Source organism: Pinus tabuliformis, chromosome J (assembly GCF_031772625.1).
Source record: "Pinus tabuliformis cultivar Carrire ecotype Pingquan chromosome J, CPIR1, whole genome shotgun sequence".
NCBI classification, from domain to species: domain Eukaryota; kingdom Viridiplantae; phylum Streptophyta; class Pinopsida; order Pinales; family Pinaceae; genus Pinus; species Pinus tabuliformis.
In genome coordinates, this window is record NC_142295.1 from 1,448,182,213 (window position 1) to 1,448,204,280 (window position 22,068).

General features: G+C 37.0%; 1 pseudogene; it reads left to right on the top strand.

The window, feature by feature from the left end:
- Nucleotides 1–14,714: 14,714 nt before the first annotated feature.
- LOC149232820 (ABC transporter G family member 2 pseudogene) lies at nt 14,715–16,101 on the top strand (annotated as a pseudogene).
- Nucleotides 16,102–22,068: the final 5,967 nt, after the last annotated feature.

Consider the following 22,068-nt stretch of genomic DNA (forward strand, 5'->3'; position numbering starts at 1 on the left):
GGAGGGTGTAAGGTTGATTAACCAATCCTTGAGAACCATATGGAACGTAAGGATTTTGGTATTGGACTTGATCCCCATAGGGTTGCTGATACTGAACATTGCTCGATCTAGACAGACCACCAGGATTTTGAACCTGTTGGTACTGGACATTGCTTGATCCAATAGGGTCAGTAGGGTTGTAAATAATACTAGAAGAGGGTTGGTTTATACCAAGCATGTGAGCTTGCGAGCAACTCACATTAGTGGCACCTGACAAAATAGAGACATTTAGGTTCTGCCCCCCAGGTAGTGGCACAATCTGGCCACTGACTAACGAGGCAGAAGAACATGCAGAGACAATCTTTGAAACTGCTGATTGAGACTGACACATAGCTTGGATCGATGATACAAGAGTGTTCGAGATGGTGGGTTTTCACCGGGACTGAAGTAACAACTAGTTGGTAGGTCATGTTTGTGACAAACGGACCTAACATAGGCCTGATGTCTGACGCCCAAACAGAATTATGATAGAGCGATGAGGCACTAGGTGTGCCTGAAACTAAGTGCCCCAAAGACACATAGCCAGGTGGAAAACTAGCGGCAATACCTTTTGAATAAGGGAAACCCTCAGGAGGGAACTACAACTGCAATTCTTCCCCCTCAAGAGAGTGTGGAGTAGAGACTTCAGACTCATTCGGAGAAGTGACTGGGGCATCGCCTTCAGGTTCCATTTCTAAAAACAAACGACGATGAATGGTCGAACGTGTACTGGGGGATAGTTCCAAAGGAACACCCGGTTGGTCGTACGGACTGTAAGGATGTTGCAGTGATATCTCAACAATGTCAAATAGAGGGTTCAGAGGATAGATAAGTAGTCCAAGCTGACCGTCAACTATCAATGAGTTCTATGGAGTTCGAACAGGATTATCCGAAGATTCTGGGCCAAGATTAGCAGATGACCCTAAATCGAAAGTAAGCGGAGGACGAGATGGCAATGGCTTAACACTCAAAACAATTTTGAGTTCAACATTTTGGTCCTCAAGTGACTCTGGTAACTCAGGAAATGGCTCCTCAGACAATCTTTCAAACAGAGGAGAGGAAGAGAAATTGGGTGAACCAGATGGTTTAGCCATGATGACCCTTTCTTAGTTGACAGAACAAGTGACTTCAATGTTTTAAAATGTCCTTTTAAGGGAACTCATGATTTGTTCAAAAGCACTAACAAGATGTTTGTGGATCGTGGGTAATCAATTATTAAGATGCATAAAATACTGATGTTCTTTCATTTTTAACGAGTCAAGAAAGGAACAAAGATGACTTTATCACTTTCTATTAGAAACAATCTAGAAAGAACAAGTGCTCGAATGATATTTTAAGTTTAATAAGTCAAAAAGATCAAATGACTACTCTGGATGATCTAGGTAAACAGGATTACCAGGCAACCGTGAACTGCAAAATACCTCCCGGTGAACCAAGATGTACAAGTAGGAAATCTCCCCGAATGTTGTGTTCGGTGTATCACGCTCACAAGGCAACCGACTCAGCTTCCTAAGGATAAAAGGATTGCAGCCTAGTGGGGTCTCCCAATATATACTTGATGGTACGAGGAGCACAAATCCGTGTTAGTGATGTCTAATGCTGAAGCTAATGACAGCTGCTAGGTTTACAAATGCCAGAACATGTCTCTAGCCTAGACCTTCTAGATATGATCATTAATGTCAAATGCGCCTTAGGTTAACTAAATTCATTTTAGAATTGATCTTGAGTTAAGTTTCAGTTATCATGTCTTAGTGATGTTACTCGAAAAATCTAAAATGCAACTAAATGGGACAAGACCCTTTCAATTCGAAGAAATGCTTACACTAGAGAGGGTAGAAAATACTCAATCAGATGAAAACAATCAAGAAACTGAAAACGAAATGATCTTTCACTATTTCACTTTTTCGAAAAATAAACTAATGAAAAACGCATTCTGATTCCTAATTTCCCGACAAGCACTTATCTATCAGTCCTTTCGAAATGAAAAAATTTCTCTTCTTATTTCAAACGCTGATGTAATTCTAGTTTTTTAAGAGATGAAAATCATAATTATGCAACAAGCTAGAATTTCATATTTTCTCATGAAGAAATGAAACCAACTTTTCGCATACAATCTTTCAATGAAAAAAATTTCGAGACTATGAGCTCTTCAAGCAGATGCAAACATGAAAAGAGAAGTTTATTTAGATCAATGAAATACTGACCTTGCCAAACACAAGACCGACAATGTAATCTATGTCGAAAAAATACGTTCAAACTAGTAAACAAAACTTTTTCAAACTTGTGCAAAAAGGGGTCGAAGTCGTAAGAGGGATGAAAAGAAAATGCAAGGAGAAAACACACCCAAAACCAGACTTGATGAGTCCACAAGTTGTTGAATGGGTGACTAGCTAGATGTCGTAGTGTCACTAGCCACTCAAAGGCTCGATCAATCAAACAGCAAGATGACAAGCCAACAAGCAAGCAAAAACAAATGCAAAGTAGCTTCCTAATCAGGGAGAAAACAATCAAAAGGGATTAGGAGGTCAAAAAGACAAGAATAGAACACACTGGCCCAGATTTGGGTCTAGTCCTAATCTTCACTTGCAGAGATCAGTGCAACTGCCTAACTAACAATAAGCACCAAAGGCGGGTCGACGCGACTGTTCCTTCATAATTCACATTGGTTGCCATGACTGTCAGCCAATTAACCGTGCTATTTGAGGGAACTAAGGAAAAATAAAAAAAATTCAAAATAGGGACCAGATATGCTACTGTGAATTTGAGACTTAGGCCAATAGGCATGGGAAGAGAAACAAAACCAAAGGGAAAATTCAAAACTAGCAAAGTTCTCATGAAATCATGAAATCCAAAACAAACAAAAGATGGGATCTCCCTAGTGGAGTCGCCAATTTGTGGTGAAGTAAAATTATAAGTGCGGACACGAATGAATTCCTCTAGCCCGATAATGGGTCTAGCCACAATAGATACATTCTATGGAGTATTTCCTTAGGTTATAATCAATCAAGAGGGCCTACCTCTTGGTCATGTATCCTGCTTGATGATGTCCTCGCTTGCTTGCTCCAGCAATCTCTTGCTTCCTTCTTCAAGTTCTTGAAACAAGTAAACAACAACAACACACAAACATAATAATAGACAAATTTCAATTCAACCTACTTAATGAGTCAAGAAGCATCAAACCATGAATATTTAATATTACAAAACATGTAGGAAATCAATCGATAGTTGCATATATTAACATCAAAGAGAGATTACAACCATTCATCTTGACAGTGCAAGTCTTCCTCTGAGAAGACCAGGGTTCGACACATTTCTTCTAGCATTCCATGATGGCTTCAAACAACAATAGTTTAAAGGCCCTTCCCTTTCGAATTCACTCCAAACCAAACACACGTCTCCCTCACACAACTAGATGGCTACAACTAGTAATAGCTTTCTTGTCTAATCAAAATAGTATACTCACACTTAGCAAACACTCTAACTAGCTTGTGCTTGGGATGAAGGGAGGTCTATATAGGAAATATGGATAGGAGTTGGATCCTCTTCTCATGGGAGAAGGACTTATCTCTTGAGGTAGTTCCATCATTATAGGGGAAAGGAGCCCAAACTATCATCCTCGACCCAATCTGGTCAAACCATTTACCAAACTTCTGTTACGGAGCTTCTAGAGCTAGAAGCTTCAGCTCCAAATTTAAAAAACTTTCCATAATAGGACAGGCGCGAATAGAACAGAGCTCAGTCGCACCAATCAGAACAGGGAATAGTGTTAATCTCTTCACCTCGGCAAAGGTGAGACAATGGTCATTAGCGCCGGCCTTGTATACTAGGTAAAATAGAAGCTTCAGGGGAAATGGTGCAAAAGGACATTGATCTGCTCATGAAGAGGGAGATAATGGGAGTCTCTCCATGAAGGCAAAGCATGCGGGGTTCACTATAGAGGTCCTCCAGTATCAAGGAACGAGGAGTACAGGGACAGTGACAAAATTTTGTGTAACAGAGGGTAAGATCCCTGATGAAATTCCAGGGTCAAGTGTGTAGTCCCCTGTGTGATGAGTTATCCTATTTATCGTTATGGGTGGAATTTATTGTTCCTCAATGTGGTTCTAGGTTTAGATGTGCTCCTTGATGATATGCTCTCTGATGATAATTGATGATGATATTCTGGGTAGCAACCCGCTAGTAGAGATTTTAGATAGAAGCCTGATAGATAGAGGGTGGTAGCTTGATCTCCCCTCCAGTAACAAATTCTTCTTCTTCTATATTCAAGAGTGTTCATCATATGAACAGGAACAATCAAGTGAGAAGCAGTAACACGTAAAGGATAGATAGATATGTACAATGATGATTTGTGATGACGAGACACTTGAGATGGACATGGCATGACAACTAAATGACAAATATGACCCGTGATGATACGTTATGACACTTGAAGGTTCCAGAATGGCATATTGTTCGATGAACATATATTGGCAGGTGGAATTCTCCCTAGTTGATAGGGAGTGTTAATTTTTGTGACTGTGGTAAAATTCCACCTTGCATACCTCAAATGAATGATATAATGATTTCATTAGATTCCTCTTTTCAAGAGGACCAAAATCGACCTAACAATCACCCAATTGGTTAAGCTGAAGTTGAGTTATGAATTATTCTATTCACACATGTATTATGGAATAGGTGGGACCTAACCACATGAGTAACTGCTTGGATCAGTATTAACCCCAAGTGAACCCTTAGGAAAACCTATAAATAGAAGAGACCTCAAGATCATTTGGACACATCTTCTCTTCTCTTTTTTATTGGTTCGCATAAGTTTGACGAAAGGAGTTCACTCAAGGGTCTGAAATCACATGTGAAAGGTTCCCTCTAGGTTAGGGTTTTCTGGATCTGGGTCACTGGCATAGATTAGGGCATTCTAGTCCCTGACACCAGCACATAAGCCTATGAGAGTGACTATACACCCTCAAATGTTGGCACAAAGGCTTATGGGAGTGACTATGGCTTTAGAGACAGTTATGGAGATATCAATCCACGGTCGCTAGCACAGAGTGGTCCTGAGAGAAACTAGGACCTCTCGATCGCTCGCACTAAGTGGTTCTGAGAGAAACTAGGACCTCTCAGTCACTCGCACAAAGTGGTCCTGAGAGAAACCAGGACCTCTCAACTACTCGCACAAAAACAGTAAGGGAGAAACTCTAGGTTTTAAGTGTATTGTGCCACAATCACATGCATAAATACTTTCTAAGAGCAACCGTGTAGTCACAGTAACCCACATACGTTGACTAAGAGAGTGACGAGGAAGTTTTGGTCACACACAAACAGTTTTGATGAGAGTGACCAGAGTTTAGATCTAGGGTTTGACATGATGCCTTTAGTTGACTTCAGTGATCTAGTAGATTTGGGTTTCTCTCTACTATTATACAAATTTGTAGATGTGTATACCTGATTTGTTAGTATCTGCTGCAAACATGTAATAGATCTGACCTGCAAATTTATCAAAATGGAAATTTGCCCAATACTATAATTATAACCAAGAGACAAAACAAGAACAAATTAGAGAAATAGATAAACTTCATATCTTTATTAATATCAAACCCTTGAGATAGGGTAACACCATACTCACTCCTTAAGGAAGGAGAACACTCCACAAGTCATATGCTTGCCAATACAATAATTTGTAGTAACTCTTTTATTTTTTATAAGTTAGATATTAGTTAAAAAAATCAAAATGCCATATAAAAATGACAAGTTAGGATATGGACCAAAAACAAAATTGAAAAAAAAAAATTGTAGGATTTATTATCATTTCAGGTCCATATCATTAAAATGATAGGGTAGTTGCTCTAGAAAAGGCATTCAAATAAAAAAACATTAGATAAGCAATAAAAAGAAGAATATTTTCTTTAGAAAATAAAAATTAAGGGTGCTAGATCAAATGCACCTTTCAAATTGTTGTTTAGTTTTAAACAATGTTTAAATTCCTTAACTGGGTTTTAATTATTGTTTAAACTTGATCAATTTGCAAAAAGGTCATAACGTATGATGGGCGGAAGCGACAAAATGTCAAATCAATATTAAATAACCACCGGACACCTTTCAATAGATATCATTCACTCCACCTGGATCAATGGTGGAGGAAGCTTTTCAACCCTCCTTTGGTCGTTTTCCATTAACGCGAGGGGGGGGGGTTAGAAAAGTAGTTTTAATGGCTGCCAACTTTTGCTACATGGCACTCCCACAACGTTTCGGGCCCAAAAATCACAAAACCATAAACCACCACACCTCCCGCCCCAAAATCCCGCTCGTGGCTTTCCTTCTTTCCAACCATTGACCTTGTTCCTGCGCCGTGTCATAGACCTGTTATCCCCTCCTCCAAGAGAAATCCACCTTATTAATCTTCTATGTTCTCTGAAGCCACTAGACATATCATCTCCCTGCTATCATACCTCCTAGGTTATGAAAATGATCAACTTGTTGATGAATCCATCCCTGTATTCTTTCCATTTTCAGCAAAGAATATCAACTAGCTTTCATGTATAATTATAGCCAGTTCTTGGCTGATAGTATACATGAACAGTTTATGCATTTTACCACAAAAGGAGTTTTCAAATATCACTCAGTAATAATCCATTTGATTTTGTTTTAGCATGGAGATTCATTGCAGATTCAACTTAGCAAGCAAGATGAGTAGGGAGTGAATCAATCGGCGATTCACTGGACAGAGTTAGTGAAAGCAACATCAACAAATTTTAGGTTCTCTCAGTTCATAGACTCTTTTGTACATCCAGTTCATCAATTACTCAATAACTAGGCAGAGCCCAGAATTGGGGAAGAGATTAGTAAGACATTGGACTTATCAGTACAAAAAAAGACTGGTGACTGGTATCTATACCAGAACTACACTGAAATTAGAATATATGACAGTGAGTTAGCTCCATACAAACTGCCTAAGTATGTGCCAATGAGGATATTCTCACTAGAATACATCAGGTATATGATAAATATGGATGAAGTCCATTTTGTCTCAAGTAAGAAAAAGTCACAATTCAAACTCAAGGCCAAGGTAGGAAGTTTATCTGTAATACTAGGTCTGTAGGTATATAGGTAGACAAAAAATTAAAAGGCATGAATCTCTAGCCAAGCTTCACCTAGTCCTATGATCCTTTTGGGATCATTTCAGCCCTTAGAGTTCAGTTGAAGGCAACACCTTACAACCATACTCCCAAATCAAAATTGGAGAAGTTTATGAACCAGGGGTAGTGTTCTAAAGGGACTCTTTTACAAGTAGAAGAATAGGTTATAACCACTCCATAGGTAAATACTCCAGTCACTCAGAGTACTCAACACAAAAGAGGCAGAGAGGAAACTCAGTCAGCTACAGAATCAGTTAAAGAGTAATATATACTGCAAAAGAAATTGAGCATCGGATAGTCACTGGCATCAGGGAGCAAGCCACCAGAAATCATTGATCTTAGAGATTTGGAATATGCTTCATCAGAAGGGACCACTGATCCCAAACCTCCTTCTACTTCTTCAATTCCTTCTTCAACTGAAACTATGGAGATTATTCAGTAAACTGAGACTAGCTCAGCAGAAGATACTAATATCTTCTCAAAATTTTTGGAAATCAAATAGAAAAATAAAAGTCTTAAATCACAGGTGTATAATCAGTTTTGGAAGCAAACATCCACTTCTTAGCACAGACTTCTTTCTGCCTTTGACAGTCAAAGAGGAAGGATGCAAATGGCATTTTTGCAAGCTCAGACCCAAAAAAACTTGTGAGAAGGGCCAATTCCAAAATAAAACTTCAACCATCTTCTTCTTCTTCAGCCTTGCAGTCTGAAGATATAGTATCATCAGATCCCTTAGGGAACATTCCATGCAATCCAGATAGGACACAATTATCACCTAGGGTTTTTGAACTTCTAGGTAAGGGGGTTGATTTTAAATCAACATTCCTTATTCACTCACTGGAAACATGTCAATAACCCTCACTACCATTAGGATCACCTAAATTTGAGGTTGAATTGGGTGTTCATTTACCTAAATTCAAACCAACAGACTTCATATCCCCCACTACTTATTCATTCCCTTCTACTTCTAAACAACCTGAAGAAAACTTCTCTGTATACTCAAACCCACTCTTTGAAACAAAAGAGGACATTCACTCACATGTTTAGAAGCTAGTTATTAGGACTCCCTTAAAATGATTTAGGATATCTCCTCCTTCATCTCCTCCTTCTTCACCTCCACACAGATATACACCTTCTTTATCACCATCTTCCTCTTTTTCTTCTTCATCATCTACACAAACACCTCATACACCATCTTCTACTATGGAATTCCAACCCATTGTATAGGCTAGATATGCAACTTTAGTTTTGCCTCAAAACCTCGATGCATTCCCTTCTGGATATTTAAAACGCCTTCCTAGGTATAATGGAGAAATGGGTTCCTCAGCTGAGGACCATCTTCAATATTTTCTTGATTTTGCACATAATATGAACATAGAGCAATAAAATGTTTATATGAGGTTGTTTGTGGGTTTTTTGTCCAATCTCTTGATGGAAATGTTAGAGCCTACTTTAGGTATTTACTTGCCAATTCCATTAGGTCATGGGAGGAGTTAAAAAATATATTCAAAAACCAATGGGGTGTGAAGAAAGACCCTCTTTACTTTTTGACTGAGTTTGAAGAACTAAAACGAAACTTTGGTGAACCTATAGCTGATTTTATTAAAAGGTTCAACAAACTTGACCATAAGATGCCCCCTGATTGCAAACCCCCTGTAGCTGTAGCGAAATCTAGGTTTTCAAAAGCCTTTGAAGATGAATTTGTTGTAATGCTGAGAGAAAGAACTTCTAGGACTCTGGAAGACATGCAGACTAATGATATAGAGGTGGAAGCAAATAGGGTTGCCTCAACCACCTTGAAAGATAAAGAGGAAAAGGCCCAAAGAAAGCTTAAATGTAGTCAAGAGGCCTCTACTTCTTCAAAAAATAAAACTGAAGATTCCAAAATTGATGAGATCACTTCATTGCTTAGAAATTTATCCAATAAAATTTCCAAGATTGAAACTCAACCCAAAATAGTTCAACGGACGATCACTTGACCTCAAAATTAGAGTCAAGGTCAATATAGAAGAGCTCCACAAATACAAATTCTTCAAAGACCTAGTAATGATCAAAAGGTTCCAACTCCTTTATTAATCGATGATCAACAACCTAATGACAATACCATGACAATCACTGAAGACATTAACAATATAGATACCTCTTCTGGTCAGACCATTTTTGTTCCTCTTTCACAGAATAAACAAGTTCAAGAAGATCATGGATCCTCAAATATTTCCAAGTACCATGCCTTCTCTGAATTTCTACTTGCTGAGCTAAATAAAAGATATGATCTCAGACCTAGACCGGGTTCGAAAGACCTCTTAAGGAAAATCTAACAATTCAACCTCATACCAAAGTTGTTGAGACTCAGACAACTACTATTTGACCATTAAATCAGTCAACTAATACAACTCAAATTGATAAAACTACCTTAACTACATTTAATATTGAAAAGGAGTTAGAAAGAGTTAATATCCCTAAACCACTTTCATAACTTTCAAAAAACATTGGATATAAAAATCAAGTTTCCAAATGGATACAAAACACCTCTGTTGATGTTGAAAGCGATGTTATTATCCTTCAGGATGAAAAGACAATAGTTATCTTTGGTCCTAGCTCAGATATGATGGATGAAATAGTACCCACTTTCTATGTGACACTAAAGATAGATGATTCCATGTTATACTTGACTGTATGCTTAATTCTAGAGCATCACATAATCTCATGCCAAAAACCATCATGGATCATTTAAATCTTCACATAACTAGATCATATCATGATTTGTACACCTTTGATTGCAAGAGGGTACCTTGTCTAGGATTGATTAAGGATTTAGTAGTCACTCTTGCCTAAATCCCAGTAAAGAGCATAGTATTAGATATAGTTTTCATCGATATCCCTCCCAAATTTGGAATTCTCCTTTCAAGGTCTTGTTGTGCAAAATTGGGGGGACTCTTCTGATGGACATGTCTTATGCCACTATTCTGGTTTATGGGGGAGAACAACTTAGGTTTTATAGAGAAGCTAGATTTGTGCACACTGTATGCAAAACAGATCAACCAAGGAACCACCCCATCCATGCAATTGATCAAGATTTTCGCTGCTTCCAACTCTCTTCAAACCAAATACACGAATCTCAAGTAAAAATTGAAGATGTAGTCCAAAACACTATATCAAACCAAACTGATGTATGGAAGATATTATTTGATGGTTCTTGTAAAAAGGATGGAGTAGGGACTGGGGTAGTATTAATCTCACCAGAAAAAAGAAAACATTACACAATCATGTAAACTTTATTTTGAAGTTACCAACAATGTAGCAGAATATGAGGCTTTCCTTCTAGGACTATAGTTAGCCAAGAGTTTAAAGGTACACATTCTGAGTGTTTTCACTGACTCTGAACTCATTGTGAGACAGGTTAGGAATCCTTGCAAAACAATGAATCGTAGGCTTAGGTCTTATGAAAATTAGATTTGGGATTCCATTGAAAATTCCTTTAATGCCTTCAACATAACCTATGTCCCTAGAAATGAAAACATACATGCAAATTCTTTGGTTGTCTCTACAATCTCATTCAAGATTCTTGATCAAACACAAGTGTTATACAAAATCCAATTCAAGTACAGGCCATCCATACTAGATAACCAAAAGCATTGGTAGGTGTTTGAGGTCGATGAAAAACTAAAATAATTCCTTCAAGTTGTAGGTGAATTTTCTCTTCTGCAAATTGATGAATACAACCTTGACATGATTAATCCTCAAGCTAATGATGATCTAGAACTGAACTCCAAGTTTGCAGACCATGACATCATACAATTATCAAACAACTTCATTCCTAAAGGGTTAATTCCTTTAGAGAAATTATTCGATTATAATGATGTCCCTCTAAACCCTCCATCCCTTTCTCCTAAAGATGACATCAAAGAAATCAATATTGGAACCTAATAGAAAGTGCAAAATATAAAAATCTCTACATCTTTAACCCCAGAAGTGAAAAATGAATATCTTAAGTTACTTAAATAATACAAAGATGTTTTTTTCTTGGTCTTATCTTGATCTTAAAACCTATGACACATCCCTCATTGAACATAAGATCCCATTAAAAATTGAAGCTAAACCCTACCAGAAAAAACTCAGAAGAATTAACTGAGTTCTTCTACAAACTATTGAGAAAGAGCTTAAGAAAATGTTATATGCACAAATTATTCTTCCACTAAGATATTCTAATTGGATTGCCAACCTAGTACCTATCAGGAAAAAGAATGGTGAAATTAGACTCTATGTTGATTTTATAAACTTAAATAAAGCATCACTAAAAGATAATTATCCCTTACCTAAAATGGATCAGTTACTTCAACAAATTTTTGGAGCTAACATGCTTTCTATGTTAGATGGTTTTTCTGGTTATAATCAGATTATGATTGACAAGGAGGATAGGGAAAACACTGCCTTCACAACACCTTGGGGTAATTTCATGTATGCTAGGATGCCTTTTAGTTCGACAAATGTAGGGGCTACATTCTAAAGAGATATGTATATAGATTTTGTAGGCCAGTGTTGTGGCTAGCAACAACCCCCCTTTTATTTAGTTTTAGTAATAAAGCTAAATAAATGGGTACCCTTCTAAAAAATAAAAAACTAGCACTTATGTTTCTTTTTTAATAAAACATTCTATCATAAACTAAGGAAAACAACCACTAAACCTAAAAAATTTAAGTTTTATGATAATTTCTGAATAAAATCATTCTCTTAACAATAAAACATCGCATGGAAAAGGATAATGCAGGACCTCATATAAACAAATTTCTGAAATTGAGAAAACGTGATGCAAGATTGCGCGCCTTAAAGACCCATCGCGCATCACAACTTTCATATGCCGCAAGTATCACCTAAGGTAAAATATCCTGATCCGACGATATGCGATAAGACATATCGTAAATTGCATCTCGTAGACGCATAAGGTGATAAATGATTGTTGACAAAACGGATTAGCGATATTGTAATCTATGATATTGCAAAGAAAATCGCAAAATCGCTTTATCACATATCTGCAGGGCTCATCGTTCAATAAAGTTTTTGTCGTAATCTGATACCAAGTTATGGGCATTAATGTCAATTTAATGGTTAGTTGATGGTCATTTATGAGATAAGATTTAAATCTGATCGAAAGGTTATTTCACGTAGGGTGGTATATTTGATATGATTTCAGAATTAAAGAGCTTTCTCATCACTTTATCTATTATCATTATTCTTTCCTTATATGTAAATTTCCAGGAGCGGCAAGTAGAGTAATATACGTAGTAGTGTGCAGAAAGTAATGGGAAAGAAGGAAAAATCTCTGGTTGCAGAGGACAAAGATATGATGCCCTTATACACAGACACCACCTGTAACAAAGATGCCGACATAACTACTTGGGAAGGCATGCATAGTCTGCCTGAAGAAGAAAATCCGAGAGTTATGGAGGTTAAAGCAACAGTAGACTCACGTGGGTCGTCTAAGGCATCAATCACTGAACTTGCATGTTCGTTCTTGCACCGAATAGCGGCAAGACCGAAGATTCTTCCATACACAGACATGGTCAAGTGGGTACTAGACAGTGCCGATATAACAGATAGACAATTCAAGACTCGAGGCCAAGACCTCATTGGGTCATTCATTGCACAAGATTTAAGGCTTATGTATCATCTACCAGAACTGCAGGAAACCTACAACAAGTAGTTCGTAGAAAAGTTTGCCAAGGAAAATGAAGATTTGGCGGAGTGCACCAAGAACTGGTCGGTAAGGGAAGAACCATTGAAAAAAGGCAAAGCGCACTGACCAAGGCCTATCAAGACGACGCAACAGGCGAAAATAGCACCTGGGAAGCCTAGATCAGAAAAAAGGAAGCAGTTTCTAATGGGCAAAACCCCTCGAGAAGGAAATCCCCCGAGCATTCGATCACATGTAAGCTAAAAAACCACGGGGAAAAGTGCTGAAGGCTAAAGGGGAGACCCACATCCCAAAACTGACGGTATTTATCGGGTGCACCTTTGGGCAGTAAGTGGATTTGGCTGAAACCTAGCGATTCCATTCAACGCCTGACATGTGGTAGCAGAAGAAGTAGCTACAATGGCAAACAACGTCATTGACTGCATCAATGAAAACCTGCACAGAGAAAACCTCATTTCAGAGACTGCACCAGGATTTCTCCCAAAGGCACAACAACTACAGACAAGCTAGAAACAAAAAGCTGAGGAAAGAGCAAAGTCCATCAAGAAGTTAACCAAGTTAAATTGGGAAACTTACTGGCAATACTTGGTTAAACCGCACAGTCAATACATGACCTTCAAATGCCTTATGAACTCTGTTGAGAAGATAGCACCAACACTTGTCGATTCTGTTTTCGTAGGGAAACTAAAATTGGAGGTTAGCCAACCGACGCTCCTCAAGCCGATGCTAAATGCGTTCGACCACAGAGAAAAAATACATAGATAGTTATTTCCAGATTCAGTTTTAGTTTTAGTTTTGATTTATTTTTGCCTTAGATGAGGACGGTCATTTAAACCTCCTCCTATACTTTTGTAATAAACTATTTTTAGTATTTAAGAAGTAGTATTTTAACCCCTCTCGTGCATTTAGAGAAAGGTCTTGAAATTTGTCAAAAACATTTCCTCAGAACATGGCACTTCTGTACCCTCAGAGGAGGTTTTGATGAATGAATGGAACAAGATTTATTGATATCTGTGTTTAATATCTGCTACTGAAATGCGCTTTTGTACTCTTTGTAGATGTTGAATTAGGAAGAGATAAATCTATATTGCTAAAGCTCTGTTGGGATTCAAAATTGTCCTTATTCTCACTCCATTATTCACCAATACCTTCACATTTTACCTTCATGTCACCTCCATTCCACCTCCACATCATTACATTTACCTCATTATTGGGTTATAGCTATGCTTTTCCAAAGTTTATTAATTCTTAACATTTTAAAGTGGATTTATGGTTAAACTTTAGAAAATAATATGCTTATACTTATACCTAACAATTAGAATGAGTTTGTTGACATGTGTTGGTACAAAGGAAGCTTCCAGGGCATCTTTATGTGGCCTTGAATGATCAAATTCGAATTTGATAAGATAAGCCTCATGGAAAAGATCATGATCTCATGGAGAAGATCAAGGACAAAAGGGGGTTATGTGTCTAGATGGTTGAGAAATGTATGGAACTAAAGAGAGATTAGTGGATCATCATTATGAGCTTGTTATCTCATCCCATTGTATAAATAGGAGTACCCCCTCCATTCCAAAGGGGAGGACTCTTGGAGCATGTATCCAACTTATGATGGAATAGAATAAAGCTTCATTTTACATAAATTTCCATTATATAGTTTTCTGATGTTTTAGTATTTAGCTAGTTTTAAATTCAGTTTTTTTAAAACCCCCCTTGCATAAATAAAAACAAATCAAATGATTAGTATTCTCTCTTCCTGCGCTTCGTGCGATCGGGAAGATCAGAAAATCTATTGATTTAGTTCAAACAAAAATACTCTTGCTGAAAAATTGATATGTGACATGACAATTAAAAAAAAGTTTTATGAATAAAAAAAATCATCTTTGCCGAGGTCTCAGACGAGAATGTAGAAGCTAGCGCAAGTGCAGGTTCTGCTTGACCAACGCAGGCTCTGTGGCACGGCCAAGATGATCATCGGCGATGAAGGGAACCATGGGGGGTCCGGCGAAGAGAGGCGACGGGTGTCCATTGGTATTGATATAATCCATGATCCAATTTTGCTGTTCTTGGACGAACCAACCTCTGGGTTGAATTCCACTAGTGCTTTCATGGTTGTCAAGGTGCTGCAGCGTATTGCCCAGACGGGGAGCATCATGATTCTTTCCATTCACCAGCCAAGCTACCGGATTCTTGGACTGCTGGACTGGCTCATTTTGCTGGCACACGGGGAGGCGATTTGTTTGAGGTTTTTTTTTTTTTTCATGGAATTCGGGCACCCAATACCGGAAAACGAGAACAGCACGGAATTCACCCTAGATTTAACGCAAGAACTAGATGCCTCTCCGGGGGGGGATCAAGCCGCTGGTCGAATTCTTTAAAACCTGGCGAAAGACGGCAAGCTATGGCGAAATTGCAGAAAACGACACCGGAATTATGAGCCTCAAGGAAGCCATTGGCGCCAGCATAGCCAGAGGAAAACTGGTTTCTGCTAACCATCATGGCGAGAATGACAATCAAGGTGCTATGATCCCTGCCGCCGCCAATTCCGACAAGGATGCTAATTTCGCGAATCTGTCGTGGGTCGAAATCGTCATTCTGATGAGGAGAGCATTCACCAACATCCGCCGGACGCCGGAGCTTTTCATGATGCGATTGGGGATGGTCATGGTTATCGGATTCCTTCTAGCGACGATATTCTAGAACCTTGATAAAAGCTCCAAAGGAATTCAAGAACGGCTCAGCTTCTTTGCCTTCGCAATATCGACTACCTTCTATACCTGCGCCGACGCCCTGCCAATTTTCCTGCAGGAGCACTACATCTTCATGCGGGAAACCGCGTACAACGCCTACAGGAGATCCTCCTACGTCTTAGCCCACACCCTCATCTTTATTCTGCAGCTCACAATACTAGCCACAACCTTTGCCGTGACCACATTCTGGGCCGTGGGGCTCGCCGGCGGAGCATCCGGCTTTTTCTTCTTCCTTCACGCCACCATTGCCTCATTTTGGGCTGCCAATTCCTTCGTCACGTTCCTCTCCAGCGCGGTTTCGAATCTCATGATCGCCTACACGATCGTCGTGGCTCCGCTCGCTTATTTCCTGCTCCTCAGCGGCTTTTTCATCAACAGAGACCGAATTCCGCCCTATTGGATCTGGTTTCACTACATTTCCCTCATCAAGCATCCCTACGAGGCCGTCCTGCAAAACGCGAATATGGACAACTGTGCCCAATGCAAAATCTACCATTTCCAAAAGTCCTGAGAATTTCTGTTTAAGATTGCAGTTTGTATTTCTTGCAAAAGCTTCAACCATGCGAGTATTGACGGAAGTGATGAAAAATCCTCACATGTTTTAAATTTTGTTTTCCATTTTTTTTTTTGGGTTTGTTTTCCATTTTTAGTTTTAATTCGTTTTGATTGTATTTAATTTTGTATTTAGTTCTAATTTGTTATAATATTACAATTATATTAATATATTAATATAATTGTAATTTGTTATATTTCAATTATAATTCGTTATATCGTTTGTTATCATACTTAATTATTAATTAAGGTTTGTTATAAACATTAATATATTAATATGTTGTTATATTTAATTGTAATTTGCTGTATATAAGAGTTAAGATTCCTATGCATTTGTAATGGTAATTTGTTATTATGTTTGTTATGTTATAATAAATGGTTGTATTAATATATTATTAGATATGATTGTTATTGTTATGTTAGGTTTGTTCTCATTTTTTAAAAATAAGATAAATAATAAAAAAATTGCTATGTGTTTTGTGATTTAAAAGGTGAATATTGGCATGTGCAGGATATTAGCATTTCTATAAAACAAAACTTTGGTGGTATGCAAATTGAGAATTATAAAAAGTAGATGAAACTGCAAGAGTTGGTACAAGTACAAAAATTAAAAAAAATTAAAAAAAATTTCCACAAAATTCACGCAGGTTTGAAAATAAATAATGGAACATTTGGAAGAATAAATTAAAAGAACATTTGGTGGATTATTTAAATGCTGATTAACTTGCTTAGAGTTGGCAATTTGATATTGTTGTATGCTTTTATAACGTACTAATCTGCAGGACGCAACAAATCTATAATGCCAAACTTTTCGCCATACACAAAAGTTAGCTGACAAAAACAGGGATTATTACTTTTCATGGTTATTTTTAAGAATGGGTTGCTTTTAATATCATGATTAAGTCAATTTCAACACTTTGATTTTCCTTAATTTTTTTTATTTGGTATGAAATTTTTGCGTAAGAATCATGAAGAAACTGGCCATTTCTTCTAGAGCACACTTATGTTTTCTTTGTACCAAGTTTTTTACAGGTTACAGGATAATCAAATGATCATAAGGAGATTACATTGTGACGACAATTGGTCTTCCAAAGACTAAATTCATGAAAAATTCTAAAGACAAATCCAACTCTACAACCACTTCTTTGTAACTCCCTTTTTGCAAAAGATTTTGAATTCCACCAATTGTCAAACCATAAAGCATGACCTTTCCATATCCATTTTTCACAGCAAGAGTTCTTATTCACACACCATGCATTTCCTTACATCCATTCCTTACAAGATTATTTTCATTTTCCATGTCATTACCATTCCCCTTCATTACCGCAAATAAAACCCTGCTTCTGTGGATATCATTGAGTCAAAGTCCTAGAGTCCAATTAACTTTGTAAAAACACCTAGAGGCTTGCATGCCTTAATGGCAAGTACTCTTGCCAATGAACAATGGGAGTACATTAATATCCCTTGTTCGTTGGATCTTGTAGGTGACTCGACCACAACAAATTTATTCGTACCTACAAAGATGTGTTAGGCATTCTGACTCCCATTGGAATCAATGGTGGGAGCTCTTGTGTTGGCTAGGGGCATTCATTAATGGCCACTAAGTAAATAACTTCTTACTATGTTCGACATCGACACATTTAATCACATAGTAAGATTTGTGCCATCGAGCGTTGAAGACTTGAAGACCCATATTTTTTAGCAGATGAAGCCAATTTCCTTTCATTGTTTTCCAGTTTGTCATCACTTGAGGACAAGTCAATAAATAAGGCTGGGGGGGGAATGTAACTTCTATATTTTTTATACCTTCCAAGCCTTATACATTTTCAGCCGCATTTAGCAGCAGATTCCGAACATTCAGCAGAAGATCCAACAACAAATTCAACAGCAGATGCAGCAACAATAAAAGATTCACTTTTTCGATTTCATCCACCATTTTCACAACCAAGTAAAGAAGACTATGAACAACAGTTTTTGCAGCCACACGTGCACAACTCTCATCCATTTTTGGAAGGGTAAGTTAGGGTATGATATTTTCTAACTTTTAACCATTAAATTCCTTGAAAAGTTAGAATAATAATTTTTGGAAAAACTTCACTTCCTTTCCTCATTTCACATAACTGCCCAAACCATCCGTTTAAGGGAAAGGATACATTTACATACATACTTTGTCACATTCATGTAACATCCATATTCATATATCACATTTTAAAACCCACTTACCTTCAAAATATATTCACTATTACATGAGCATACAAATGGCTTTGACACAAGTATTTAAAAGTTAATTGGATGCCAACATAATCATGGTTGTTACACAAGAACCAACCATGATGCATTCCAACAAAAATACTTTGCAATAAAAATCACATTATCAATATGCAAAGATCATACATTAAAATTGAATGCAACAAACAAAATATGGTTGAAACACAAGAACCAACCAAGTTGTCGTTCATAAAAAAAAATGCTTTTCAAAAGTTAAGTAAATGATATCATGCAGAGTTTAATCCAAAGCTCAAGTACCAAAAAGTAATGTAATAGATTGCATGAGGACATGCAATACCTTCAGTTTGGGGGTATGTTGGGCTTCAAAATTGTCCTTATTCTCACTCCATTATTCACCAATACCTTCACATTTTACCTTCATGTCACCTCCATTCCACCTCCACATCATTACATTTACCTCATTATTGGGTTATAACTATGCTTTTCCAAAGTTTATTAATTCTTAACATTCTAAAGTGGATTTATGGTTAAAATTTAGAAAATAGTATGATTATACTTATACCTAACAATTAGAATGAGTTTGTTGACATGTGTTGGTACAAAGGAAGCTTCCAGGGCATCTTTATGTGGCCTTGAATGATCAAATTCGAATTTGATAAGATAAGCCTCATGGAAAAGATCATGATCTCATGGAGAAGATAAAGGACAAAAGGGGGTTATGTGTCTAGATGGTTGAGAAATGTATGGAACTAAAGAGAGATTAGTGGATCATCATTATGAGTTTGTTATCTCATCCCATTGTATAAATAGGAGTACCTCCTCCATTCCAAAGGGGAGGACTCTTGGAGCATGTATCCAACTTATGATGGAATAGAATAAAGCTTCATTTTACATAAATTTCCATTATATAGTTTTAGATATAAGTTGTCTTAGTGTAGTAAATGGAATAATTTGTCACTTTGTTCTTAAGAGAATTGAGCTCACTCTAAAAGGATGAAAGAAACATTTTATTTCATAATAGATCTTATTTCATTTAATTGCTTAGATGTTTGAGGGTTTGTTTGTGATTGATGAATGAGTTTTAAATTAAAATCTTATCAGCATATGAGGGGATAACCAAGGGTCTAAGTTAGGCTCTCTCTCCATTTGATTTGCATGAAAATTGAAATTCATTATTTTGCTTTTATGTTTCAAGTATTTCATTTCTTATGCTTATGAATGAATGTTAGTTTAGTTTGGATTAGTATATGAGGGGAAAATCAAGGGAATAAGTTAGTCTTTCTCTCTATTTGAATCTGAACAACAATTAAAGTTCATTCTCTTGTCTTTATTTCAAGTATTTGGTTTTATGTAATCAATTATTTCTTTTCAATCTATGATACTGTAGGGAAGGACAATCGGGACCTCCTTAATTAGGAGCCTCTTCCCTTGCATATTATATTGAATCGTAAATAATTTAGTTAGACATAGAGTTAGTTGCCTACTCCCGCATATATTTTGCTAGCATCATCACAAGCTTACGAATTTCCCTGGTTGATAATTTAATGAAAGCAATTTAAGCAATCAAATTTCCCAACAAGCTCATGAGTAGAACTTGTAATCAATGGTACTTTTATCTCTTAATGATTTCTGCTTATGTGTCCAAGTAATATTTTATGCTTAGTGATTTATATATGAAAGCTTGAATGTTTGAGTTATTATTTGGCACTTTTATACAGAAATGACTATTCTATTTATGCTCAATATATGAATGAATTATTATGAGATATGCTTCTCACAATTGTTTTGGCTAACTTTTTATACAAAACAATTCATTTTTATCGAATTATTTTCTTGTAGCTATTGAATGATATTTATTACCAATTGCAGTTAGAAATTATTTTAGATCGCATAGGTAAAAAATTGAATACTGGGTTAGTTTTAGACATAAATATTTCTATTCATTAGAATACAATTGAATTTTTAATTAGACCTAGATTAAAATCATTTTACTTAGAAATCTTTAGAAAACAAAAATATTAATCAACACACACAAATTGTGAAACTAGTCCCATTATCCCCAGTCGAACCCACCATACCAAACAGAAAAGGAGCTGCTTTCAAGGTCCAGACCGGGTGGATATCCCCCTTATTGTAGACCCGATTTTCAGGGCTTCAACATATTTGGAACTATAAGGAGGGCCTCGAACTATGAATGGCTATTAAATCCAAATCTGAATACCATTTTGAGAGTAAATCACCCTCAACATCTCCCCCGACGTCTCCATCACATTCCAAATCTTTAAATCCTAAGCGAGAAGTTGAGAAAACAATAACCACTACCACAAACCCAAACATTTCAGAGAAATCTACTATTGAACCTCCTGAAGTTGAATCTTTGATTCATAAACTTCAATGATTTTCCATATCACTACAAAAGTTTGAAATATCTCAAGGTAGTGTGACTTCGTAATACAATCCTTCTCATCCTTTAACCAGTTTGCAGAGTGAAAAGTTTGGTATCGAACCAGCTGAATTACCTCTACCTAAAAGGAAAAGAGCAAGGAAATCACCTCAAAGGTTTGATAGTGAGATTCTTTCATCATCAACATCCATTCCAACTTCTCCATTGCAAAGTCAACCATCCACCCCTCCACTTCAAATTGTTGTCCATCAGAGTACTGGAACTTTAACATCCTCATCCCTCCCACAAGTGACTTTGTCTGCACTTTCCTCTATTAGTAGTTCAACGATGGCCCAAACCACATGGAATAACCCAGGGGAGGTCTTAATGCCTATGACCTAGAGTCAAATACTAGCCCATCTTGAAAAATGGCTGCCTAAGTTTAATCCTGAAGTAGGCATGCTAGCAGAAGAACACATAAACAACTTTATGTTATCAATAAATTTAAATGGTGTTACTAATGAATATGTTGTTGTTCGGCTTTTCCCTTACACTTTACAAGGAGCAGCCATATCCTGGTATTTTTCATTACCATCAGGATCCATCACTAGTTGGGACATTTTCTAAGAGAAATTCTTGACTAAGTTCAGTGATGATAGATCTACAGCAACACTGATTAATGATCTATCAAATCTAAAGGTTGAATCAAGAGAACCTATCAAATATTTTAACCTGCATTTCAACAAGCTTTTGAACAAAATTCTGACCGCTTCCAAGCCTAGTGAAGAAGTTCGAAGTGAATGGTACATATCTGCTTTACCATCAAACATAGCAATCTTCGTTGATAGGGCTGCCAAGACAACATTGGCTGAAAACATGAAGGAAGCAATAGTGGTAGAGAAACGTAACTTAGCTTTAGAAAAGAAAAATGTTGTCGATGAAAGAAAATATAAGGTTACATTTAAATATGATCCTAAGAAAAAGCAATTAAAAGACCCATTTGATTTAGAAGGATTACTAGTCTTAAAAACCATGTCCAACGAAATGGTTGACATTAAGAAACAAGTAGCAGAGACTTCTTCGGAAAAGCCCTACAAGCCTTATAGAAAAAATACCTCAACTAATTCAAAGCCTCCCAACGCTATAACAAACACATAATCAGAAGAAGAAGAAGAGGAAGTTTCTAACGAATAACCTACTGTTGAAGATGAAGTTGTAGAAGTACAGGGAATGTGGGACTTCATTCTTCTAGACGAAGAGGATCAAGAGATATTACTAGTTAGTACAAGAAGTAGAAATCAACTCGATCCTCCA